General features: G+C 39.2%; 1 protein-coding gene across 3 annotated transcripts in view; it reads right to left on the bottom strand.

Moving 5' to 3' along the window:
• Nucleotides 1-27,801, bottom strand: part of LOC120514913 (dihydropyrimidine dehydrogenase [NADP(+)]-like) — a 1,294,590-nt gene that overhangs the window by 974,360 nt on the left and 292,429 nt on the right. The gene's annotated exons all lie outside the window — the stretch shown is intronic.

Genomic DNA, 27,801 nt, shown 5'->3' with positions numbered 1-27,801 from the left:
GTATGAGAAGTGAAAAAAAATGATAAACTTCTGCTCTGTATTGCTCAATTTGTGCTTGTCAATAGCCAGAGTCCTACCTAATATGCTATCATTCATCCCTTACAATTTTGTTCCACAATGTTTTGCCTGTTTCTGTCTGTATAATGGACTCTTTCATTGGGTTAACTTCAAAGGGCTACTGTACTAGGTATGCAGCATCAACTAAAATAGCATTAATTCTGAAAGGTAGCCTTGTTTTGTACTGCAGTACAATAAATATGTAAATGTAAGAGAGTATGGAAGGGAAGGTGAAGAGTTAATTTTTTCTGCTTTTCTGTTTTATATATTCCCTTTTGTCCTTCATTACTCTCCTGTATGATTTCAGTCAGCCTTAGATTGAATGTGAGGAAGAAACATGTACACACACAGACACAGACACACACACACACGGACACTTATAAAAACACACATATGCACAAAGAAATCTAGATAGATATTGGCTCATTAATTAGTTACAAACCATATGTTGCAATATGTTCAAATGTAAAACATTAGATATTAGTGTTCCAGCTGCAACCTAGTGGTTATCCAAATCACATAAAATCATCACTAACTAAATATAATTAGAAAAATGACACAATGCCAAAATAGGATCCTTGAGAGGATTCAAACAGACAATGGGCTCCTAGCTGTTTTTCACTCAGTCTGACAGTCTGTGTACTAACTACAGTCCTCCCACATTATTATGAGAGTTTATACTTTGCTGCGTTACTAAGTGCTGGACCATGTGTAAAGTCACACTGTATACAGGACCTCACCTTTTGTATCTAGACGGATAGTATCCCATGGCTGATTACATTTCAGAGAGATTAATAGATAGATGCTGGTATTCAAACCAGCTTGCAGGAAAAAAACAAGCAGATGGAGAGATAGATACATGTAATTGTATCTAACAGAACAGCCTTAGCGTTCCTCCTGTCAATTGGGTTCAATCTCTAGTCCTGTCATCTACGAATGTGGAGTTCACACACGTTCACCCAGTGTCTGCTTGATTTATTCTAAGAGCTCCAGATTTCATATATATATATAGTCACACATGTACAAGTAGGAGGCACCTAAAGGGCCTGAGTAATTGTAAAACCAGGGGGTGACAGGGTGCGCTGACTGTCTTTCTCAGTTCCTTGCAGACCATTCCCAGGACCTAGACCTAGATGACCTAGAAGAGACATAGATGCCTGTACCATTCGCATTGTGTCTATAAAAGTTTTCTCTGAGAACTTTGTTTACCTCCCACATCCTAAAGACAAGCATATTAGGTAACTTCGGTGAGTTCAAAATGGCCCAGAAAATGTCTGTACAAGCATGCCTTTTGCCACACTGGCCTCCTAGCTATTTTACATTGCTTTCAACACAGGCTTCAGTTTTAAATACTTTGTAATGAAATATGTTAATTCAGAAAACAGAAACATGCATGCATTCCAATTTTGGGTATCCTTTATGAAAAGTCTTGGTGGTCTTACACCATGATCACTTCTCCAGTGATTTCATTCTTCTTGTGCTATAGCATATTTTGTTTATAGTTTATACTCATTGCCACTCCCAAAGTCTAGTACCAAAAAGAGGAAACAACACACTTCCTTTTATCACCAAATGGCATGTGTCCTCCAGGGAATGAGGATTTCTCAGAAAGTGCTCCTGATGACACACTAATCATGGCTCTTCCATCAAAAACTGTATATAAAGAACAAAAATGGGCCTTTAAACATTTGCATTTGATGCTGAACTAATTTAGAAGAAATTATTAAGCATAAATAGACCGATCAACCACAACATTAAAACCACTGACAGGTGAAATGAATAACATTGATTATCTCATTGCAATGGCACCTATCAAAGGATGGCATACATTAGTCATCAAGTGAATAGTCAGTAAAAGGTGATGTGTTCAAAGCAGGAAACATGGACATGAGTAAGCATTTGAGCGACTTTGACAAGGGCCAAACTTTGATGGCTAGATGACTGGGTAAGAACATCTATAAAACAGCAGGTCTTTGGGGTGTTTCTGGTCTGCAGTTGTTAGTGCCTATTGAAAGAGGCCCATGGAAGGACAACTAGTAAATCAGCAACAGGGTCATGGGGACCCAAGGTTCAATGATATGTGTGAGAAGCAAGGCTAACCTATCTGGTCCCATCCCACTATAGTAGCACAAATTGCTGACCTTGAAAGAGAGGTGTCAGAACACACAGAGTATCACAACTTACTGAGTATGGCACTGCATAGCCACAGACCAGTCAGAGTGCTCATACTGACCGCTGTCCATCGGCAAAGGCACCTACAATGAGCATGTGAGCATTAGAACTGGCAAGGAGCAATAGAAGAAAGTGGTCTGGTTCGATGAATAACAGTTTATTTTAGATCGCAGCCAGGTGCATGTGTGTCATTTACCTGGAAAAGGCAGTGTGATGCTCCTGGCAATGTTCTGCTGGAAACCTTGGGTCCTGGCATTCATGTGGATGTTTTTGACATGTACCACGTACATAAAGATTGTTGCATACCATATGCACCCCTTCATGGCAATGGTATTCCCCGACTTCAGTAACCTCTTTCAGCAGGATAATGCATCCTGTAATACTGCAAAAATTGTTCAGGAATGGCTTAAGGAACATAGTAAAGAGTTGAAGGTGTTTCCTTGGCTTCCAAATTCCCCAGATCTCAAGCCAATATAGCATCAGTGGGATCTCCTGCAACAAGTCCAAAACATGTAGAACCCACCTCACAACTTACAGTACTTCAAGGATTTGCTTCTAATGTACTAGAGCAAAATATCACAAGGCAACTTCAGAGGTCTTGGGAGTCTGTGTCTCAATGGCCCAGAGCTGTTTTGGTGGCATTAAGGGGGCCTACGCAATATTAGGTTTGTGATTTTAATGGTGTTGATGATCGGTGTATACTCACTAAGAAAATGATTAGGAACACTATATTAATACTGGGTAAGGTCTCTTTGTGCTCTCAAAACAGCCTGCATTCTTCACAGCATGGATTCCCCAAGATGTTGGAGAAATTCCTTTGAGATTCTGGTCAATTTTGACATGAGTGTATCATATGATGCAATTTCTGCAGATTTGTCAGCAGCACATTCATGCTGCAAGTCTCCCATTCTACCGTGTTTCCCCGAAAATAAGACCTACCCTGAAAATAAGCCCTTATATGATTTTTCAGGATGCTCGTAATATAAGCCCTACTCTGAAAATAAGCCCTAGTTACGATCCCAAGCAGGCGCCTTTGGACGAGTGATAAATGCCTATCGCTACCGTATGTACACAGATGAACAGGAAATAATACCGGTATTTTGACCCCCTGACAAGATGAGTGCAAAAAGAAAGAGCTATTCTGTCGAGTACAAGAAAGGAATTGTGGAGGAGTCCCAGGGTAAAAATATTACTGCTTTCTGCAAAGAGAAGAAGATGGATATTTGAATGCACTACAAGCAGGCTACATGGACAAGAGGTGCTCATTTAAGGAAAGCTCTATTGCTAGATATGAGAGATTGGGGCCAATTGTTCTAAAGGAAATGGAGAGGCAGGAAGTTCATAATTAAAATCATGGTTTGGAGAGTTATGTTGATGTTCCAAAAGATGATGACATGACTGTATTTGAATAAATGTTAATTTTTGTTCAAGAATAAACATAGATTTTTGTTCAAGAACACTAGGGGGTTGTGCCCCCAGCTCTCTTCACTCGCCCACCCCCGGGGTGCCCTGCGTGCATGCCACTTAGCGTTTCTGCCGCTCACGTTGTGAATAGGGGGCTGAACGTACACTATACGGTCTGATCAGTTGCTGTCTTACTGCTGCCAAGCTGCATGTTGATCATTTAAAAGCCTGTGCAGCAGCTGACCTTTTGTCTCACTGCCTTGTCTTGCAGGTCGTTAAAGTGTCTCCTAGAAAATCACATATTGTCTCCTTCCAAGCCTTCCAAGATTCCAAGAGAGAGAAATGTAGATTTTTGTTCAAGAATAAATGTAGATTGTTGTTCATGGAAAAACAAGACATCCCCTGAAAATAAGCCTTAGCGCATCTTTTGGAGGAAAAATTTATATAAGACCCTGTCTTATTTTAGGAGAAACACGGTACCGCATCCCAAAGGTTTTCTCTTGGATTCAGATAAGGTGATTTTGAAGGCCACTGAAGATCACTGAATACCAGTCTAAGGTGACTTTTGCCATGTGACATGGTGGATTCTCATACTGAAGGTAGCAAAATATGGCCATGAAGGAATGCACAAAGTTAGCAGCAATATTAAAATAGGCCAAGGCATTCAAGTGATAATTGGTATTAAGAGAACCAAAGTTTGCCAAGAAACCATTCTTCACACCATTACACTATCACCGCCAGCCTGGACTATTGACATAAAGTAGGATGGATGCATAGACTCAAGTTGTTGATGCCACATTCTGACCCTAACTTTTGTGTGCCTTAACAGAAATCAAGATTCATCAGAGGAGGCTACGTTATTCCAAGTCCAACTGTCCAGATTTCTGTTCTGTGGCTGAAAGATGTGGAACCGTAAGTGGTCTTCTGCTGTTGCAGTCCTTCTGCTTCAAGGTTTGATGTGCTGTGTATTCTGACATACAGTTATGCAGAGCAGTTATTTTAGTTATTGTAGACTCTCTGTCAGTTCAAACCATTATGGCCAGTTTTTCTCTGACCTTTTTCACCAACAAAGCATTTCTGACCGCAGAACTGACAATTACTGGATGTTTTTTTGTTTTTCACATCATTGTGTGGAAATTTGAGACTTCTTGGAGATCAGCAGTTACAGAAATACTCAAACCAGCTCATCTGGTTCCAAATATCAAGATGCTGGTCAAAATCTCTGAGATCACATTTTTCCCCTTTCAGGTATTTGGTGTGAACATTATTTGAAGCTCCTGACTTGTATCTATATGTAATATATATATATGCTGATTAGATAATAATTGCATGGATAAATACAGTAGGTGTAGAGGTATTCCTAATAATATTTTCTTAATGAGTGTATGTGTTCAAAGTAAATCTACGGAAAACCAGTTGGGTATAAACCACTGGAGTCCAGTTCCCAGCTCTCTGTGTGGGGTCTGCACCTTTCATCTGTTATCTGTAGAAGTTTCATCTAGGTTTCAGTATTTTAATATTATACTTTTTAATTAATAAAGTTGACACAGTATTGTAACCTTGTTAATCTTGTGCTCATGTATGCTGTTATCAACACTATATAGAATAGAGACACATAGCTCGCCAGCATCAATAATCCTAGGTTTATATTCTGTTATTAGTTTCACCAGTGTGAACTCAACAGGTTCTCTACATGTCTCTGTGAGTTTTCCTGCCAAATTCTTAAATGCATAGAGTTTAGTTAACTGTCATTTCTGCACTGGCTCCTGTGAATGTAAGTGCGGGAATGGCCTCTGCCCAGGGCTGCTTATTGCTTTAAACTCACTACTGCTGGGAAAAATTCTGGCTAGTGTGACACTAAACTGAATTTGTGTTATACAATGTTATGGTATAATAACTGGTAACTCAAAATGGATCAGTGTGAGTGCATACTGTGGTGAACAATGTATGGTAACACATCAAGTAAAGTCTGATGTAAGACTAAAGGAGGATGTGGTTTACCAGGGTCACAAGTGTTCTGCATGTAAAAATGCAAAGAACCACTTCCCAGCTGTAGGCACACAGGGATGCTAGATAGAAGTGTATGTTACAGAATACCTCAAAATACACATTTAAAGCTGGCAGAATAATAGACAACAGATGTTTCTTTCAGTAGAGACAGGATGCAGAAGAAGCTGTGGCAATCTCTTCATCTCTTCATCAGCCAAGCCAAGTACCCCTTGCCTGGTTACATAGAGCCTGGAAACGATCCATCTAGTCAACAGCAGGGGTCGCTACATTTGAAAAAAACGGCACCTTTATTTACCCTAATTACTGTTGCCCTGGAAAATACAAGACGTTGAACAGGTGAAATACAAAGCAGGAGCACTTGTCTAATTTTGGCCTGGTCCCTGCCTCCATCTGCCAGCCCACGCTCTTGTGGTTTTAACCACACCAAAACCTGATTGGAGCTGCTTTTCTCCTGCACGGCTTTGCATAATGAATCTGATTCCTCCATCGAGCAGTACACAGCTGTTGAGTGATTTCTGATACCTTGTTTGATCCTCTACAGATTGGTGTGACACAACACTTAGCTGTGTAAACTCCATCAATGTGTCTCCTGTCACCTGGGTCTTTATTTATTGTGGCAGCAGGGACATGCTGGGCCGCTTAGCATGAATTAAAATAGTATGAGCCTTCCTGGGTACTCCATTGTTTAGCCTGACTACGCTGATGAATGCAGACAGGCATCTTTGTATGTCTTTCTTAACAACTGAAGTGAGCAGTAGAGAGATGCATGTTATAGTTTGAAAAGAAAATTTTTAGTATGTCCCGTTTGTACTTAATAGCCCAGTAGTTATGGAGGTAGGTATAGACCAAGAATGGAATTATGAAGGCACTCATGGGGTGTCATCAGTAGCATCATTCCAAAAACATTACAAAATGTCACCACTCAGTAGCCACATAAGGCAGCAGAATGCAGTGTTTCATTGGAAATAGCATTCCCAGTCTTAGTTATCATCTTATCTTCATCACCCTCATCCAAACAGATTTCTTACACATGTCCTCTACCGCTGGATTTCAGTTACTTATACAGTAATCCCTCGCTATATCGCGCTTCAACTTTTGCGGCTTCACCCTATCACGGATTTTATATGTAAGCATATCTAAATATATAATGTGGATTTTTCGCTGCTTCGCGGGTTTCTGCGGACAATGGTCTTTTTACTTCTGGTACATGCTTCCTCAGTTGGTTTGCCCAGTTGATTTCATATAAGGGATGATATTGGCGGATGACTGAGAAGCTACCCAATCAGAGCACGCAGTTAAATTCCTGTATGCTGATTGGCTCAGCAATGAAGCACCGAATTCGATTCTGCTGTGTTAACCAGGAAGTCTCGTCTCGCTCATTCAGCATCAACGTGGTTCGCTGTGTAAAGAGTTAACTTTTGTGCTCTTTTGTGTTTATCTTTGTGCATAGTCAAGCCCTGTGGCTCCAAAAATCTGCTGCTTAGGGCCCAAGTGCCAACGGAAGATTAAAGATTGAAGTAAAAGTTTTGGATATGTTGAAAGAGAGAACAGCTACACGCTGCAGGACTTCATTACGGCATCAATGAGTCCACGATTCTTTTTATTTAAAAAGCAGTAAAGAATATAAGATCTACGGCGCAGTGTCCTTTAACCAGGGAAGTAAATGGATGTAGCGGTACGGATGGAATCTGCTTTAGGGATTTGATTGAAGACTGCTGAAAGAAGAAATGCTAAACGCATGATGAGGCTCTTTAGAAGAGCTGTCGCTCTCTTTGTTGTGAGTAAAATTAAATTCATTAGTCGTCGTGTCATTGTTTTCTAATTAATTTTCTACTTACAGTACTTATTACATGCACATACATTTAGTGTCACTGTACACACATTTTACTGTATACAATTTTTCTTGCATTGTACGTATTTATTGCTGGAGGCCTGTCTGTCATAATGACTGTAACATATGTGATATCTGAGACGCTTGATATCTTTAAAATAATATTTAGGTTTTACTGTATATAAACAGTGTGTTTACATACATAATTTCAACGAATCTTACCTAATATCTAAGACAATACAAAGGGTTTATGCTGTATAACTGTGTGGGAAATGTTTATAAAAGTATGGGAGAGTTTATAAGGGCTTAAAATATATAAAAATAACTATATGAACATATGGTTTTTACTTCATGGATTTTCACCTTTCGCAGGGGGTTCTGGAACACAACCCCCGCAATCGAGGAGGGATTACTGTAATGGCAAAGCAGTGTGCATTATCTTCTTCATTTTCATCCTAGTGTGAACGTGTGGGGGTTTGTGTACATGATTTCCCTGATTCGAATGGCCATCACATAGGTTTGGCTTACCATCGTCCTGCAATGGAAAACATGGCTGGAGGATATGAATTTACAATCTGAAGAATGAGTGGGTGAACTGGTTGGATGGATGGATGAATGGATAGATGGATGGATAGATGACATTTGTGTAGAGTTTATACAGTACATTTTATCAGTTTTTGTTTGTAGAATCTACTCATTCATTTGTTCATTCATTTATTTTCCACCATTTCTCTGAGACAGGGTCACAAGGGCAACAATTTTAGCAGTGAGGCCCATACATCCCTTCCCCAAGCCACACTTGCCAACTAATACTGTGGGATCCCAAGGTGTTTTTATGCCATCCGAGAGATATAATCCAGCTAGCAAGCCCTGAGTCTTCCTTAGAATCTCTTCCCAACTGAAAGTGCCCATAACACTTCTACAGTTAGGCATCTGGGAAGTATTCGCATCAAATGCCCAAACGACCTCAATTGGCTCACCTTGATGCAGAAGTTCAATGGCATTACTCCAAGCCTCACCTGGATTTCTGTGCTTCTTAACCTAATTCTAAGAAATACGCCAGCCACCTTGCAGAGAAAGCACAGTTTAGCTGTTTGTACCCGCAATCTCACTACCCAAGGTTCATGACCATAGGTGAGGGTAGGGATGTAGACTGACTGGTAAATCGAGAGCTTCCCCTTCTTCACTACTATACATTGGTATAGAGAGCACAGTTATGCCCTGTCCACCTGTCGATCTCACCATCCATTACCCCCCTCATTCGTAAACAAGACCATGAAGTACTTAAACTCCTCCATTTGTGGAAGTAACTCACCTCCTACTCAGGGAAGACTATGGTTTTAAATATGGAGGTGCTGATCCTGATTTCTGCCACTTCAAACTTGATTACAACAACAACAACAACATTTATTTATATAGCACATTTTCATATACACAGTAGCTCAAAGTGCTTTACATAATAAAGAATAGAAAAATAAAAGACACAATAAGAAAACAAAATAAGTCAACATTAATTAACATAGAATAAGTAAGGTCCAATGGCCAGGGGGGGACAGAAAAAACAAAAAAAACTCCAGACGGCTGGAGAAAAAAATAAAATCTATAGGGATTCCAGACCATGAGACCGCCCAGTCCCCGCTGGGCATTCTACCTAACATAAATGAAACAGTCCTCTTTGGATTTAGGGTTCTCACGGAAGGACTTGATGATGATGGTCACGTAGACTTCTGCCTTTTAATCCATCCATCATTGTTGGAGCATCATGATGCCGCCTTACCACTTCTTTTAAGCTTTGTTCTTGGAATTCTAAGGAGGAACTCATTTGAGGATCTAAGGTTACGATTTGGAATATAAAGTGTCAGACATTCCGATATATAAGATGGGGCGAGATTATTTAAGGCTTTATAAACCATAAGCAGAATTTTAAAGTCAATCCTGAATGACACAGGTAACCAGTGTAGTGACATCAAAACTGGAGAAATGTGTTCGATTTTCTTTTCCTAGTTAGGATTCTAGCAGCTGCATTCTGCACTAGTTGCAAACGATTTATATCTTTTGGGTAGTCCTGAGAGGAGTGCGTTGCAGTAATCTTGTCGACTGAAAACAAACGCGTGAACTAATTTCTCAGCATCTTTCAGTGATATAAGAGGTCTAACTTTACTTATGTTTCTTAAGTGAAAAATGCTGTCCTAGTGATCTGATTAATATGTGATTTAAAATTCAGATTACAGTCAACAATTACCCCTAAGCTTTTTACCTCCGTCTTGACTTTTAATCCTAATGTATCCAGTTTATTTCTAATAGCCTCATTGTATCCATTATTGCCAATCACTAAGATTTCAGTTTCTCTTTATTTAACTTGAGAAAGTTACTATTCATCCATTCTGAGATACAAGTCAGACATTGTGCTAGTGAATCAAGAGAATCGGAGTCATCAGGTGCTATTGATAAGTACAGCTGTGTGTCATCAGCATAGCTGTGGTAGCTCACGTTGTGCCCTGAGATAATCTGATCTAACGGAAGCATGTAGATTGAGAATAACAGCGGACCCAGGATAGAGCCTTGTGGAACACCATATGGATATCATGTGTCTTGAGTTGTAATTACCACAACTAACAAAAATTTTCTCCCTGTCAGGTAGGATTCAAACCAATTTAAGACACTGCCAGAGAGGCCCACCCATTGACTAAGGCGATTTCTAAGAATGTTGTGATCAATGGTGTCAAATGCAGCACTCAGATCTAAGAGGACGAGAACAGATAAATGGCCTCTGTCTGCATTTACCGCAAAGTCATTTACTACTTTAACGAGTGCAGTTTCTGTGCTGTGATTTGTTCTAAAACCGACTGAAATTTATCAAGAATAGCATGTTTATTTAGGTGGTCATTTAACTGCATAATGACTGCCTTCTCTAGAACTTTACTTAAGAAAGGCAGGTTAGAGATGGGTCTAAAATTTTCAAGAGCCAAGGGGTCAAGATTATGTTTCTTAAGTAGGGGTTTAACTACAGCAGTCTTAAGACAGTCTGGGAAGACCCCGTATCTAATGACAATTTACTATGTCAAGAACATTATCAATTAGCACGCCTGATACTTCTTTGAAAAACCTTGTTGGTATTGGGTCAAGGGCGAGGTGGAGGGTTTTAATTGAGATATTATTTTTGTAAATCAGGTAAATCTATCCTAGTGAAAGAGTTTAATTTGTTTATAACAGGATGCTGGGGTTTAGGAGGATCCTTAGTGTTGGAGGGATATACTATGTTATTTCTAATATCATTAATTTTTTGATTGAAAAATACAGCGATAGCCTCACAGGTTTTACTGGAAGTACTTAGGAGGCATTCCTTTGAGTTACCTGGGTTTAGTAGGCGATCAATTGTAGAAAATAAGACTCTGGGATTACTAGCATTGTTATTTATAATCTTAGAGAAATAGCAGTGCCTCTCAAGACGGACAGTGTTATTGTATTCTGTTATTTTAACTTTTAATATTTCATAGTGGATAGTAAGTTTAGTCTTCCTCCATTTACGCTCAGCTCTACGGCATGTTCTCTTTAAATCAGACACTCTTTGGGTCTTCCATGGTATAACAATGCTAGAAGATTTTTTCACTGTCTTTTCAGGTGCAACTATGTCAACAGCAGCTCTCACTTTAGTATTAAATCTTTCCACCTTACTATTTACATTATCCTCGCTATTATAGTTGGCACTATAAACGGACTGATTGCTTAGAATGTTTGTAAGTTTTAAAGCTGCTGCTGAGTCAAAGAAGCGTTTTTAACAATATGCTTCTCATGGGTGTTTTTTTATCATTATTTCTATATTAAAAAGTAGAAGAAAATGGTCTGATAGACCAATATCAATGATCTGTTTTATATCAACTTTCAGTCCTTTAGTAATCACTAAGTCTAATGTATGACCTGCTTTATGTGTAGGCTGATTTATGAGTTGTCTCAAATCAAAAGAATCCAGGAGGTTCATAAATTCTTTTACTTTTAGATCACACTGATTATCTATATGAAAATTAAAGTCGCCAACTATTAGGAGTGTGTCATAGTTAGTAATTAAAATTGACATTAAGTCAGAGAATTCCTCAAAAAAAGACGCGTTGAATTTTGGAGGTCTATACACGGATAATACTAGAACTTGAGAATCTCCATGAATAACAACGGTGAGATACTCAAAGGACTTGAACTTACCAAAACTGACATCTTTAAATTTTAACCGGCTCGAGTAAATGTTTGCCAAGCCACCTCCCCTTTTTCCCCTGGTGGTCTGCACGAGTAAAACTGTAATCCGGAGGCGCAGATTCGATTAAAACAGCCGCACTGTCCAAGTTAAGCCACGTTTCACTTAGTGCAATAAAATCTATTTTTTTATCACTAATAAGATCGTTGATAAAAACGTTTTGTTAGTTAAAGCTCTAACATTTAATAGTGCCATATTTAATGTTTGGAGGTGCAGAGATGAATACTATGCGTTATTGATATTTGGAATAGGAACTAAATTATTTTTATTAGCGCCGCTGTGTGTATTTTTTGTTTAATTTGTGATCTGTTTTTATAGTTTTAATACATTGTTCCTCTAAAATAGTAATTTTAATTAGATTATTGGAGTTTATGCCGTGATTACAAGCCCTCCTTTCTTGGACACACTTTGGTATCACATCCATAAAACTCAACCACAGGATAGGAGACAAAGCACAGCCCTTGTAGAGTCCCACACCCATTGGGAAGGGTCCTTATGTTTTAACAAATATGTGGACACAGTTCTCACTTTGATTATACAGGAACCAGATATTATACAAGAGCACACTCCTGACAAACCCCAGAATCAACTGTGAAAAACACAGAAGTTCTGCCTCCACTATTCACAGCACTCAAAGTATCAGTATAGAGACCAGCCATGATATCCAGCAACTTCAGGTGGGATCTCGCAAAGTCTCAGGAGGCCCCACAGGGCAGGTCAACCAACTGAGTCGAACGCTTTACGAAATTCGTCAAAGGCTGCAAAGAAACTTTGCCAATATTTGTGTTTGCACTCCATGAGAATCCTCAGTGCCAGAATGCGGTTGATGGTAGACTTCTTAGGCGTAAAACCTAAAACTGCTCTAGTTGCTGGTAGGTGAGCAAGTGATCACGGATCCTATTGAGGATGACCCTAGCAAGGACCTTACCTTGCACCAAAAGCAGAATTATCCCCCTGCAGTTGCCGCAATCCAGGTAATCACCCTTCCAATCACCAAATTCTATTTTTCATTCAGTTGGGATGACACCTGTCTCCCAAATGGAAACAAAGATTGCGTGTAATGCCAGGATAGAGATTTACCACCAGCCTGGAGAAGTTCACCCTGGATAACACATATCCCTGTAACCTTCCTAACCCTCAGCTGGTTCACCACCTGTGCAATCTCAGTGAGACAGGGTGGTTCACAGCTAACTGGAAGATTAGCCTCAAGAACCGTGGACCCAGAAATGTCCAACGTCCTAGCCGAGGGATCAGTGGACTGCAACTCTCTGAGGAACAGATTTAGATGTGCGTAATGCTTTGATTCCTCTGTATCCAGGACGTGGGTTACTAGACCATAGATGGTGTGTCGCTTCCTCTAATAAATGCCTTCTTCCTCGTAGCCATCAATCTCAGTTCCCGGTACAGACTGGAGTTGCCATCAAGTTGTGCACTGTAAAAGATCCAGAAATAAAAAACAGTGGTTTTCTGTATTCTTTGGAGATAAGAAGACATCCAAAGAGTAGTTTTGGGATCCTGGCCCTTTATAAGTAGAAACAACAAGGGTTCAGAAGCCTTGGATCACCAGGTGGCACTGTGGTTTATTGTCTTCAATATTTTGTTGAAATTAGAAGTGACTCTAATAAACTGGGTGGGGAATGAGTGATTGTTGCATACTAACATGCCTTCATCTTTGACCTGACAAATATAAATGATGGGGTGGGGCCTCATTTTACAAATAAGAGTGACAAGCAAGACTTTTTCACAGAGGCTGGCAAAGTGACTGCCTTTCTACCTCAGAGGTCCAGGAAAAAGTGTTCATGTTTTTACCCAGATGTTGTCTGTATGGATTTTTCTTTGATTTTATGCCAGGACAGCCCAGTCTGCCTGCACTCTTTAAAGGACTGGTGCCATGTCTAAGGCTAGTTTCTGCTTTACAATAATGCTGCTAAAACAGTCCCTGGCTCCTACTAAACCTAAATTAGATTAAGAACACTCCATAAATGAATGGATGGATTTTCAGAACTATAAACGTGTCCTAGTTTTATAACAAAATGCGCAGCTGTCACACCAAAAATGCACTTAATAATCCTTTGTAAAGTGGTAACAAATGAAATGTTCCACTCTTGCAGTTTTATCTCATTAAATGTCAATCTAAACTTCAGCCCTGATGCAAACAGAATAAAGACAGAACAGCATACCTTCCAGGATAAACAACAAATATTTCTCAAAAGTATAGCAAGTCACATTTTAGGATCACATTAAGTTGTTAGAATTTTCTCTCTTTTCTATTTAGTACTGAATAATATCATAAAATCCAAATGTATTTAATTTAAAACCCACTGGATATACTGTTACTCTCAAAGATCTTCTGTTTTTTAATGTAGTAAAACACACAACAGAATCCAGCAAAACAACTGTTACCAAATACAGTACAGTAAAAGCAATTTTAAAAATCCATTGAACATGCTGGCCTTGAAAGTTGTAAACTTTAGAGGGCAGCAGAGAGCAGCATCCTGGAGCAAACAAATTGCATATCATCTTGACACGATACAAAAAAGGAAAGAAAGGAAATTAACATTGTACTTAAACAAATTGCATAAATTTAAACAATGCAGTGCAAGAATATTGATGAAAAGGCAAAATAAAACTGAAATGGAATAAACCAGAAACCATTAAAATGTTAATTTACCTATAGTATTAGTTTGAATTCAGCTGAAATTATGCAATTGGTGCCTAAAATAAGATCTGAAAACTGACAAATTGCAAGTATTTCATGCCTTTTCAATAAATGTGGTATCATTAAAAAGTTAAAATATAAAAATTACACTGAGAGCACAGAAGAGGACTGGTTTTGAAATTATGCTTTTCTTTATTAAAATTTCAGTAATATATAATTAAAGTTAAATAGTTAGCTGGTAGGGGCGGCACGGTGGCGCAGTGGTAGCGCTGCTGCCTCAGTTAGGAGACCCGGTTCGCTTCCTGGGTCCTCCCTGCGTGGAGTTTGCATGTTCTCCCCGTGTCTGCGTGGGTTTCCTCCGGCGCTCCGGTTTCCTCCCACAATCCAAAGACATGCAGGTTAGGTGGATTGGCGATTCTAAATTGTCCCTAGCGTGTGCTTGGTGTGTGGGTGTGTTTGTGTGTGTCCTGCGGTGGGTTGGCACCATGCCCAGGATTGGTTCCTGCCTTGTGCCCTGTGTTACACTGAGAGCACAGAAGAGGACTGGTTTTGAAATTATGCTTTTCTTTATTAAAATTTCAGTAATATATAATTAAAGTTAAATAGTTAGCTGGTAACACTATTGATACAAGTTATGCTCAACTATTTATTTTGCGTATACACCAACATTTCCTCCCACAGTATAAAAACGTGACATTAATTGCTATCTCCAGCTTTAATCTGGTTTAAGTAAGTGTTTCCTGCGATGGAGTGGTGCCCTGTCTTTGCCTGGCACATGCTCTTGCCACAGCACTGCTAGGATAGGCTCTGGCACTACACGACTCTGATATGGGTGAAGTTGCAGGAAAGAACTTTTAAGAGCATACGTTGTTATATGGAGGTGGCACGGTACCTGGAAACAAGTGACCTGGGTTTAAATATAATGCCTGACCATTCTCTTTGTGGAGTATGCATGTTCTCCTCATGTCTACACAGGCTTTTCAAATGATTTATTTTTTTTTTATTGGTCAAATACAATTATGCACACAGTATGATATGCAGCAAAATGCTTAGCTGCTAAACTCTGAGACTGTGCGTTAAGTAGAATGTAAAATGAAAAACAACTTCATAAATAAAAAAAATAATTATGTTAAATTATAGCAATAGTATGTTTTAGCTTAAAATGATAAAAAATGTGTAATAAGTAAATAATAAACAAACTTAAATAACTTAATATAAGAGAATCTACATTATGCAGCTCTAGACACTGTCCTCATTTAGGATGTAGATGAGCCGTTGAAAGAAGCTCCTTTTCCGCCTCTCTGAAGTGGTCTTCAGGCAGCAATAGAAGCCGTTGATGGGAAAGCTGGTATCACTTAATAATACTCTTTACCCTGCTCTGACATTTCTTGGTGTAGATGTCCTGGAAGTTGGAGGGTGCACAAAAAGTGACAAATTCAGATGACTGTGCCACTTTCTACCCATGGTTTCTAAACCAGGAGGTAATGCTTCCTGTCAGGATACTTTCAATGGTGGATATGTTGAACCTCTTTAGTACTCAAGAGGGCAGCCTAAAATCCCAGGTACATAAGAGGTTATTAAGACATTGTTGTCTCTTCTTCATTGAGGTGTCAATGGGCTTGGACCAGACAAAGTCCTGTGAACAATGAGGTATTCGTTGGTACTCCAAGTTTTCACCCACATCCCATAGGATATACAGTATGTTAGGTTGGTGGGCAATTGCAGATTGGTCCGAAATACAGTAAATGTTCTAAATGTGCAGAGAGCTGGAATATCATAAATTTAATGTGTTCTGTATGGAGATTGCTGCTTGCCGCTGCTGTTAATACAGGAGGAAGCCTCAGAAGCACATAGCGGTTAACATCTAGGTCAGTTTTAAGATGAAGTTTACAAGGGTCTACTTCATTGATAAAATAAACTGCAAGTTTAAAGTGGATATTTAGAGATTAAAGCCAAAAGTTCCACTTTAATCACAAAATAGACCTTTTCACTGTGCCTTTACTCTTTTCTCAGAGGCTTAAACACATTGTCGTACATTCTGATGCTGTTGTGAAGGTGCTAAAAAGGAAAAAAAAAAGACGGCACAGAAGGTATGTGAGACCTTTAAAATGAACCGTGTCACTATGTTGGGGGAATATGCGATGCTTGAATAAAAAAAGCATGAACGCGTTTGTATGTCAGCATTTTACTTCACCACATTGAACCATTCATGAAACATCGAAACACAAGCCGTTAGGATCCACATAGTGGCTTTCTGTCACATGTAGATAGTAAACAAAGACTCTGACGTCGTGTTCCAACTTGATCACACTGCGCCCCCCGACATTTTGGTGGTACTTCAACTCGCGCACACGTCACGTTAATTTCTGAGAACGTGCTCAGAGGACACGTCAAATGAATGCTGGGAAGGTGTGGCAGCCATGATGTGTGTGCGTATGCGTTCTTAGTAGTGAAGTATAAACTGGCCCTAAGTGTGTGTTAATTGTATCTGTGATGAAGTGGAGCTCTAAGATTAGTTCCTGCCTTACACAAGACTTTGTGAGAATAGGCTCCGGCTCATAGACATTTCAAAGTTTTTCAGGTATAAAGTTCTTAGCCCCCTCTTACCCACTTTTACACATGCATATAAAATTGGGGGGGTTGCCCTTGGGGTTTTGGCACATGTTCTAACAAAGAGATCAGGGGCTTAGGCAAGTTTGAGAATGTTACGCATTTATGCTAAAAGGAGTTTATGTATAAATTATAATGGTTGCCTTGTGCTAAATGTACATTTTCTAATTGTATCCCTTCACTATGACGCCTCTTACCTTGCTGAGGGTCATGGTGACATCAGGCTAAGTTTCACAACCCAGGCCACCCAACCCTCAGCAACATCTTTCCACTCCTTTAGGAAAGTTCCTGATCCACATCTGCCTCTGGGTCTGCTCCCAGCGACTTTTTATACCTACTGTGGGAGACGCCAAGGAGGCAAACTACACTGTAAGTTATTCCTTTTGATACAGAAAGGCAGCAGTTCTTCACGGAGGTCCTCCATTAGTGCTGGGATTCAAAATGGAGCACAACAGCCCTTGTAGCTGTGATCAAATTCTTCAGTCACCATTCAAACCTTGCAACCAAATGTGAGGATGGGAATCTAACATGATCAATAAATCAAAAGCTTAACTTGTGTAAGAACTCAGAGAATGTACTCCATCAAAAGAATAAACTGAAATTAACGCTTGTGCCTCCTTTGTATAAGATTATTGGAACAATTTTGTATAACAAATGTGTTTTTATTCCAATAAAATGTAGTGTTACTTTGTGGGCAGTCTTCTTGCAGATGATCAGAATGACTTACTGCATTTCAGTCTAGAATACCTAAGCTTTCACAGGGCCTTATGTTATTGAGACACTAAATCTAACATATACAGTATGTGAATCCGTATATGATAAATGCACAGAATGATTTTGTATTCATATTCTTTAAAAATCAATGCAAGTGCTATAGGTATTAGGAATTGCATCTGAGAAGAGAGCTATAAACTTAAAGTCATGTCTTAAAGCTGTTGCTTTTTTGGTCTAGTTTTAAAAATGTAGAATTCCATTTTAAATGAAAATAATTGAGTAAATGTAAAAAGAAAAGCATGACTGTGGAATGCTTCATACATCACTATCACTAGAAACTAACATCCAATTGAAAAGGGTGAGATTAATCAAGAAGGCTCTGAACAAATTGTGGGAAATAAGTTCTCAATACATTTCCTGCACAACAACAGGCATAAAAAAGCTAAAGTCATAAATAACCCAGCAACAGTCTAGAGTGGAGCATTTACCAGACGCTGCTGCCTTTCCCATGATAAAACAATAGTGATAGATGCTGACATTTTGTCAACATCGTTATCATGCTGATATGTTGATAATCTCACAGTTTCTCCTATTAGATTTGTGGAAATAGTGCCAGATGTCTTAATATAACTGACAGCATCAGGGCTGACATCCTTCACGTTCACATTATTGTGAGCTACCATCAAAGGCATTAATCATAATCAAAAATGAATGTTTCTCTATAAACTCGTCATACGTTTACTTGGTATTCAATGATTAGAGCTACAGTAAGAAAGCATATGCCATGATGCATATAGCACTCACTGCACATTGTGAGGAGCTCCGGCAGCCGCTCAAAAACATGGGGCATCTACTGAACACTTGGCCAGCTGTCAACAAGGTCATATTTGAATCACTGCCATTGAATGGCTACTTCAACCGAGCACTCTACAACTCTGAGGCAGGAAGATCAACAAACCTCTTCGCTTCTAAACCCTAAGAGACTCTCTGTCTCCAATAAGAAGAAAAAAATTTTAAAAAAAGCAAATCCTCTGAACAAGTCCAAGGAGCGTGCACAAGTGCGGCCCCACTAATTCCACTCATCCTGTTTTACAAATTGGCAGGGGCTAAATACCTCGGTCTGTGCCTATTCAGCTTATCCGCATTTCGGCAGCAGTACAATCACAAGGCTGCTACCTCCCTCTCACAGACTCTACCTATTATTGTGCAGGCTGCTCTGCACAAGATGCATCCACTCGATCTCACTTGGTTAAAAAGTCCTGTCTATTCACAAAAATTACTATTATTAACATTATAATTTGTATGTCCAGAAGAAAACAAAACAAGGAAGAAAAAAAAAAACTACAGACGACAGGCTGAAAACAATACCACTATAAGTAGTGACTGCCTGACCAAGTGGCCGATTTTCAAACTGATGATTTGAATGACTGACAAAAAAACCCCGAGGGCCCTTTGCAGGAACAACAACCACCATCCCAATCTGCCACACATACTGTAAGGATACAACATTTTGCTTTCAGATCTAGACAATGACTATTCAGAATCCCACTTTCAAAATCATTTTGTTCCTGAAATGCTGTCCAAACCTTGTTGACCGCACTGACACAATGTGGAAAATATAGCTGTTCATCACAGTCATATGCTCTACAGATTTTGTTTTTTTAGCAAAATGATCTGCTATTTGCTATTTGATAATTTTATGCAAACTTAATTCACAATAACTCAAACCTATCCATCCATCCACTTCCTGAACCTGCTTAATCCAGTTGGGGATGACAGTGAGTTGGCGCTTAACCCAGCAACTTTATATAATCTGAGCAAAGGTGAAAAGCATCAGATGTTGTGCTTCCTACTGTATATACAGAAAGGACAAAGTGGGTTTGGTAAATAGATGGATGAAATGATTGTTCCTCACTATGATTTATATATATATATATATATATATATATATATATATATATATATATATATATATATATATATATATATATATATATGTCCTTTTAAAGATGAAATTCTTCAGGTATAAGATTGATTAGCAATGAAACAAAACTGTCTTTTGCATTAATTTCTAAGCACTAATTGTGACCCTGTATTGTGAAATCTAGCGGGTTAGAATAATGGATGGAAGGATGGATATATATATGTTTCAAAGCTGAAATAGCTTCAGGTATAAGAATGATCTCACAAGAAATCAGAAAATAAGTTTTAATTATTGACATTGATAATAAGATATCTTAAATAGCTTAGGTACATAGAAAATGGTGCAAGTTCTAGTTGTGTTTCAAAGCTACTTTCATAGCTTGTATGACATGTTCATATACATAAATATACTTCCACTTATTGGAAAAATGGCAAAGTACAGTATATAAATCTATTGTCACAAGAATAGATTGGAGACATCAAATGGTTTGGGGCAGCCATCTGTTGTGGCTGCAAAATGGGTTTGTTTTTGAGTTTTGTTGAGGTTCAAGTCCAAAACAGAACTGATTTAGGAATGTAAAAATGGTGGCTTTAAAGGCAGAGACAGGAAGTGATGTCATTGGGACCAGAACTGAAAGTGTTGGCATCTGGACCGGAAGTGATGTCATCAATGGCGCCGGCAGTGGGCAGAATTTCCTGTGGATGGGCTGCATAGGAAGTCAGTGCGTCTCAACACACCTAGGTCTGGTGTGGAGCTACCATTATTCAGGTCCTTTAGCTGCCTCCCAATCACATATGTGTGACACTATATATATTTCTATATATATATATTTCTGAATCAATGAATACCAATATATGGCTCCTGAATGGAACCATATTTTGTATATATATTGTAGGCATGTAAGAATCAGGATTGTTTGCTGGGCTCCGCCAATGGGAAATGTAGAGCAAAATGTGGCACAAACACTAAGTGTTTTCATCCATTGACTCTTTTCATCCTTAGACTGGAGGAGAAGGCAACAGAAGGCACCCGACATCACCTCTATTGTATTATCAAAGGTCCTGACCCTTATGATTCTGACAGTACTTAAAAATGCTCCCAACTGGAAGTCAATATTCATTCCTGGACCTGCTTCAGAGGGGAACTGAGCTCCCAGTACAAGCACCTATATCTAGTCTTCTGAATGCTATTCCCAGCATGCATGCGCTATCATTTCGCTTGTTATTTGTTTTTTCTTTTTCTTTTCTTTCCTTTTAGAGACCTTGGGCATTAAATGGGGCATCCCTCAGGATCCTAACTCTTAATCTCTCTAATTATGATTCTATTCATTATATTATATTGTATATAAACATAATTTATACATAGAGTGAGAGAAAAGACACATTTATATGGATTATGTGGTGCAGTTCATATGTTTTACTGCATACAAGTTTAGTAAAGAAAGTAATGTGCATATTAAATTTAGAATATAGAAAATCACATTTCAGTCAAATCTATACATTATATATATATATATATATAGAAAATGCCAATCCCTGTATGCATGTTTGCCACAATTCTAGATGCTTATACAACATTATACTGATTGTTTTCAAAGACCATGCTCATTTAAAGTCAAAAACGCTAACAAAACAGTGTTCATATTTTTGAAATGAAAAATTGTTCACTATGTGGATGGAGGACCAAATCCTGTGAAGTGTCTTGTTTAGCCTAATGAAGTGAAGGTTAGATGACTTTACAGAGACATAAAGCAAAAATATCCAAACAACCCTCAATCAAGTTTTTGTTGTTTTAATAATCACGCTGGACTTCTTAGCGTTAAAGTCAGTGGTGAGGCCGATAGCCATGATCAAACAAAAGCTGAAAACTTTCTTGGCTTTTTGAAGCAATTAATTGGAAAAAGAAGCTGTTTGCAGCCTCTTACATTTACAGATTTATAATGTAGATGAAAATAGAAAACAAACGTTTGCATTTTTCTAAAGGAAAAAAGTCAGATTGATTCTGTTGCTTGGATGTTATGCTTCTGTTTAAAATACGTTTACGCCACTGTTTGTCTGTTATTCAGAAAATGTTTTTGCATTGAACGTTGTCAGTAAGACGACTCTTTCAATTATCATCATTAAAATGCAAAAGCATGGGTTACTATTTCTATTGGTTTGTTAAATAAATAAAAGTTGAAGAATGTTGCAGAGAAAGATTAAATATCTTTATGATTGTGCTTATTCTTGACAATGTTCTTGGTCATTCTGGACACTTGGATGACTGTCATCTAAATGTTAAATTTGTGGGATGGCCTAGTGGCACAGTGGATAGCCCTGCTGCCTTATGGATCCAGTATCCTGGGTATGAATCCCACTCTTGGAGGTGGCCTGTATGGAGCTTGCATTACTTCCCAGCACCTTCATGGGCTTTCCTTAAGTTGTGAATGGGTGAATGTAGAAGTGGCCCTGGGATTGACTGGTTCCATGTCTAGTGTTGCTGGAACAGGCTGCAGACTCCACAACCTTCAAGAGTTAAGCAAATTTGAGAATGTATGTGTGTATTGTGGTATAGCGGGTTCAAAAATATGGCCGGTTTTAATTCCAGACAGTCGTGTCAGTCTTTGGCACAATTGCATGACTGCGGGGAGTAAATGAGGTACTTGGGGTGAATCGAACCAGCATGTGTGGGTTTGATCGTTCTCAATTGCTTCATCAGTTTCCTGCAGCAAGTGATTAAGGTGCTGTGCCATCGTGGCCGTAAAAGTACGGGCTGGCATAGAGGAAAGGGGAGAAAAAAGGAGGAAAAAAGGAATAAAAAGAACGAAAGAGAGAGATTAAGACAAGTGAAAGGCATTCTTGGGAGGACGATTTGGCCTCCTGGAAGGAGAAGGAAGCATGAGCTGGGGTCCCACGAAGGAGCGTAGGGTGTTGCGCTCTAGGGGCTAGTTTGCCTCACTGAATATTTGGGTGGAGTGGGGCAAGCAAGGCAGATGACCTCCCTAGGCATCTGAGGAGTGACTGAGTGAGCGCGAAGGAAGACGGGTGGAGAGCCGACCTCGAACGGTCTGGCTGCGCAGTTTGGAGGCAGCCAAGATGGAGGTCAGCAGAAAGAAGTTTGTGGCTGCTGAGTACCCGCCAGCCATGCGAGTAATGGGTGAGCCAGGGAGAAAGTGAAGGAGGTTGGTCGAGGTAAAGGAACTATTTATTGGATTTTTACCCCCACTTTTCACCCGGTTTTATGGATTTATTTATGTATTGTTTTTAGAACACTGCACTGTGGACACTTTTTGGATTTGTTTTTGAGTACTTTCCACAATTCCCATGCTTCCTCAGAGATTTGTCCTCATTTGTCAATTCATGTGGTATAGCGGGTCCACAGCTCACTGAGTAAATGCCATTTTAAATAAATAATCGACGCGCTGCTTAGCGAGGAGTCGTAATATAGCGAGCCGCTGGGCGATCCATAGGGTGTGGGCGTTTCTCACCTAGTGCACAGGTGAGGAACTGCCCACATTCGTGATTGTCCCGTGGCTAATGCTGCAGCTGTTGTGGCCCTCGTCATTTTAAAAAGTAGCGAGTCGGTTAAGAGAGGTGGAAAAATGGAGAGAGGAGAAAAAAAGATCGAGATCGAGTTGAGAGAGAAAGGAAAAGAGGACGGAGGTTACAGGGAGCGAGGAAGCAGGCGGTGCGTGCGGTGGTGAGCAGCGATCGAGCCGTGGGCAGCTCTGAGGAAGCTGGGTGTTAGGCCGACACCCAGGCGCTTGAGTGGATGTTGCTCCGCTGAGCGACCATATAGCGGGAGTAACCTGGTGTAAGCGATGAGCCGCAGAAGGCCGCGGAAAGGCAGCGGAAGTCGGGAGGCTTGGTGGTGGAGTCCCCAATGTGTGCGTCCTGGTCATTGGTGGATATCAAGTCTCGGGGACTGGGATGAGAGCCAAACCGAAGCCAGGGATCGGGAGGTCTCCAGTCTCGAGTGTGTAGAGGAGGGCAGCTGCAGAGAGCGTCTTGCCTGCTGCTAAGCCCAAACGGGATAAGCAGGTGAGACGCTAACAGAGACGCTAACAGAAAAGAAGCACCGAGCTTGTTTGTTGTTTTTAAGACTGCTTCCATGAGAAGATTTTAACCTCTGGTTTTTCTATTTATTGGTTTTACCTCCACGTTCTTTTAATGGATTATTTATTTAATGAAGAACTTTGAAACTGCACTATTTATGGAACACTGTTTGTTTTGTTGACTGTTTTAAATAAAAGCACTATTCACTTTTAACCATCCCCTTGCTCAGATGCTCAATTATTGCCTCCACTGACTAGCTCACTCGGTAACATTATCGACGGTGTTGGGTTCAAATGCTTCCAAATAGCAATGGGAGTGTGGAGCCAGAACCCACATCGTCACAATTCATCTCGGTCATAACTATAGGTGTTGGGTTCTAGAGACTCCCATATGTGAAGAGGGAGTCTGGAAGAGACCCGCACAGTCACATGTATATGTTTGTATCTTAAGTTTAGGTTTGCTACAATACAGCTTGCCTACTGAGCCAATGAACCAGGTTGTGATAGTCAACTTCAAAGCAGTTGGAAAAATGATGCTGTACAATTGATTAAATCATATGGAGAGGAATAAAGAAATGAAGGATTAGAAGCTGCAAAAGTGGAGCAGACATTCAAAGGTGAGTTTTAGTATAGGTAGTTGTTGTTATGAACAGACAGGCGTAACTAACAGTATGAAATTTTTTTTAAGTAGTATTCTAAAAATTACAATGACAAAAATGCTGCATTACTGCATGACAATTCAACTAGTTTGTTCATGTCCTTCTCAAAATCTTTGAAAACCAACACCTATGAGTAAGCAAGTGAAAAACTGTTAACATTTCCTGAGCAACGGTATTAAGAATTTGAAAACATGACATTGTACAATTGATTACAACAAATGGAGAGGAATAAAGAAATGAAGGACTAGAAGCTTCAAATGTGCAGCAGACATTCCAAGGTGAGGGAACATCTCATAACCAAAGAGATGGTAATTGTATCTGTGAGGTAGGATCAGGTATGGCACATTTGGAGAAATAAACTCCAATGCCTTGTGGATCTCGAAAACCCAAAGAGGCCTGAATGATTCATTAAGGATGAAATCGTGAGAAGAAGAAAAAAGTAACTATTCAGTTATCTCTTAATAATTTCACAAAGAATACCAAATGCACAACCAAGCACTTCACAGTCTACCTAACTAATTTTGTACTGCCTAGCTGTTGCTAAAGCTGATTTCAGTTGTGATGATGGGGTGCTGCCTCTTGCAATATCTCCTATTGCTTTACCTTTGTGACCCACAGCTGAAACACTGTCTACAGTAAGCTCCAGTGATAACAGGAATACTAAGTGCCTTTGAAGTAAATTATACATTATTTATTTAAATAAATTTTCATTTTTTTATATTACATTAAATTTTTAATTACAAAGGTTAATCTTCTGTGTGTGCATAATATTAAAAAACTGCCTAAAATAATCTTTAAAATGTTCATTGACATAATGATGTACAGTGCTTTACAGTACTACACTGTAAATTAAACTTTTTAATGACTTTTTTTCTGTTTATATTATATTACAATAACAATTATTGGAACTTAACTTTCTGTGTGTCTCTTATTAAAAAAACTGACCGAAATAGCATCTTAAACATGTTCACAAATATGATATGCAGTCCTGAACACATGGACGCATACTTGTGACGTCTAATCAATGGGTGGTGTAAGTTATGTAAGGGATTCTGGAATTGAAATACTACACAGTTTAAAGGAATACTCCACCCAAAATTACATATTTTTTCATATGTTACTTACCCATTGTAGTTTGTAGTGATGGCCAAGAAACCTTTAAATTCTTAAATTTTCAAGAAGAACTGAGATAAAATGAAGCTTATGATATGACTGTGGATACTGTAAGGGACATTCAAAAATGGTCCCTGAACTCAATTATAATTCAGAAAGGCCAACAAGTACAAAGATGTTTATTAAAGGGAAGATATATTAGAATGGACAGAATACACAATGCAAATAAAATCTAAAATACAAAATCCTCCCAAGAACTAGTCCATCCAGACATCATCAGTTCCTCTATAATCAGCAGGGCTGCTGAGCCACTAACCACAAAATTGCACTCTTCACCTTCTACAACACTCCTTCTCCCCAACTTGGCTTAATTTTTTTCCCACACCAGTTGAATTCTTGCCCAACCCTTACTTCCAAATCCAAGCTTCTAGTCTGGAGAGTAGAAAGGTCTTTCAAGCCCCTGGTGAATTAGTCCATCTCCAAGTCCCCAAATAATTTGTAGAAATCCTGGGGCCTTCTCTTTGGAGCTCCCTCTAGTTGTTTACTTCTGTACAGATGTAAACTGGTGGCCAACATGAAGGCATGTTGTATAGGGGGATTATAGCACAGTCTGTCAACTAGGGGATACCCGTCATGCTGCTAGAGGTTCTGATGTGTTAAGATATAAAGTTCTGTGGCCTGAACTCTGTCCGGTAGCAACCCCTGCTGAGCATCAGTACAGACACTACTTGGTTAACATTCACTGTAAGTTATTTTATACAGTGCATGTATATGCTTTTACACATACACACACATTAACACATACAATGTAATATTTACAAATTCATTTTATGCACTACATTCACCCACCCTGACAGCATCAGGCACAAAGCAGGACCCAGCCCTGAACAGGACACCATTCCATATCAGGACTAGTGTTGATCAGCAAATTTCGCCAAAGTGTTATTCACAGTGAATCTGTTTCATTCATGTTTGACCTTGTTCATTAAATTATTTACTGATAATTCAGTCAGTTTAGGAAAACTTTTTCCCTAGCACCCCATAATGCTTTGTGAGGCCAGTTGTAACATCCCCCGGAGCTGTAACAGCCAACATTGGATTGGAATCCCCCAGGTATATAATGCTGATCACAGACTCTGTGGGTACTGGTAGAACAGATAAGTAAATAATGCAGGTTTTCACAATTTGATTTTTATGAAACATATACAGTATAGATATATATATATAAATAATGAGTTAACTCTGCTTGTTGTAAAATGTGCAGGTCGATCTTCGAGCTCCATGTCAGCATAAGAGAATAAGGCACATGCCCTATGCATGCATAATTAGCCATGTGAAGATAAAAAACAAACATTGACGTACCCCCACCCCCCCCTCCACCCCAAACACAGGAGATTCTATGAAATAATAACAATGGCAAAAGATTTATTACTATTTGCAAGACGTCTCTATCTTTGTGATAGAAGAAAAAGTGCAAAGCATCGGAACAGAGTTTGGAGAGCCTTCAGCGTGACTTCAAAAAATAGAACAAGCTTCAATCATGACACCCCACTTTGAGTTTTCTGTCTTTAAAAGGCCCACATATTTCTTCTGATTATTGACTAGGATTTCGGCATTTCCGCTTTATTTTGACAAAATATATGATTGTGCGTTTCTGACAGCATTTTTTCCTCTTTGATCTCACAGAGGCCTGGTAGTGCAGTGCATATCACCTTTCTGACCACAATAATTGGTCCAGTCTAGTTGACAGATGTTTGCATAGCGATCAGGGACACTTTAAAGATGATTGCACCATCATAATCCGGTCGAATCAAGTTCAGTTAGTCCTTCCCTATTGACTTCAAGGCATTTCAGCGGTATTTGCAAGCACTTCTGTGATTTCTCTGAATGCAAAGCGAACACCATGAAGTTTGCTCATCACTATCCAGGACCCATTAACACATGTTCACACACATACACAGAGCCAAATTTGAAACTTTTGGATACGTAACAAGTATCTTCCCAAAAACAAGTTAAAGGTCATTTACAGCCTCAAAATATTTTTGGTATTGTGAACTTAAAGTGTAGATGTATTTATGCCCTTAAATTATTACCAGTGGCAGTATACACCATTACAAAACAAACTCAAAAGAGGAATAAAATAAACATAGTAGCAGTAAAGAATAGGATACACTATTGCCAGACACCAAACGAAGCCTTAACAAGACCAGACATTAAGAAAAGTGAACACTAGATAAAGCCAATTGAAACAAGTCATGTTGTAACCAGTAATGTGTAGGGAGCACAGCACTAGAAAGGCAGCATAAAGAGGTAATCGTTTCAATGGATGTAAATTTTACAATTGATAGAAATTTCCAAACTGTGTTTTG

Source organism: Polypterus senegalus, chromosome 14 (genome assembly GCF_016835505.1).
Source record: "Polypterus senegalus isolate Bchr_013 chromosome 14, ASM1683550v1, whole genome shotgun sequence".
NCBI classification, from domain to species: domain Eukaryota; kingdom Metazoa; phylum Chordata; class Cladistia; order Polypteriformes; family Polypteridae; genus Polypterus; species Polypterus senegalus.
The sequence above is the reverse complement of the archived record's forward strand: the minus strand, read 5'-3'. Positions and strand labels throughout refer to the sequence as shown.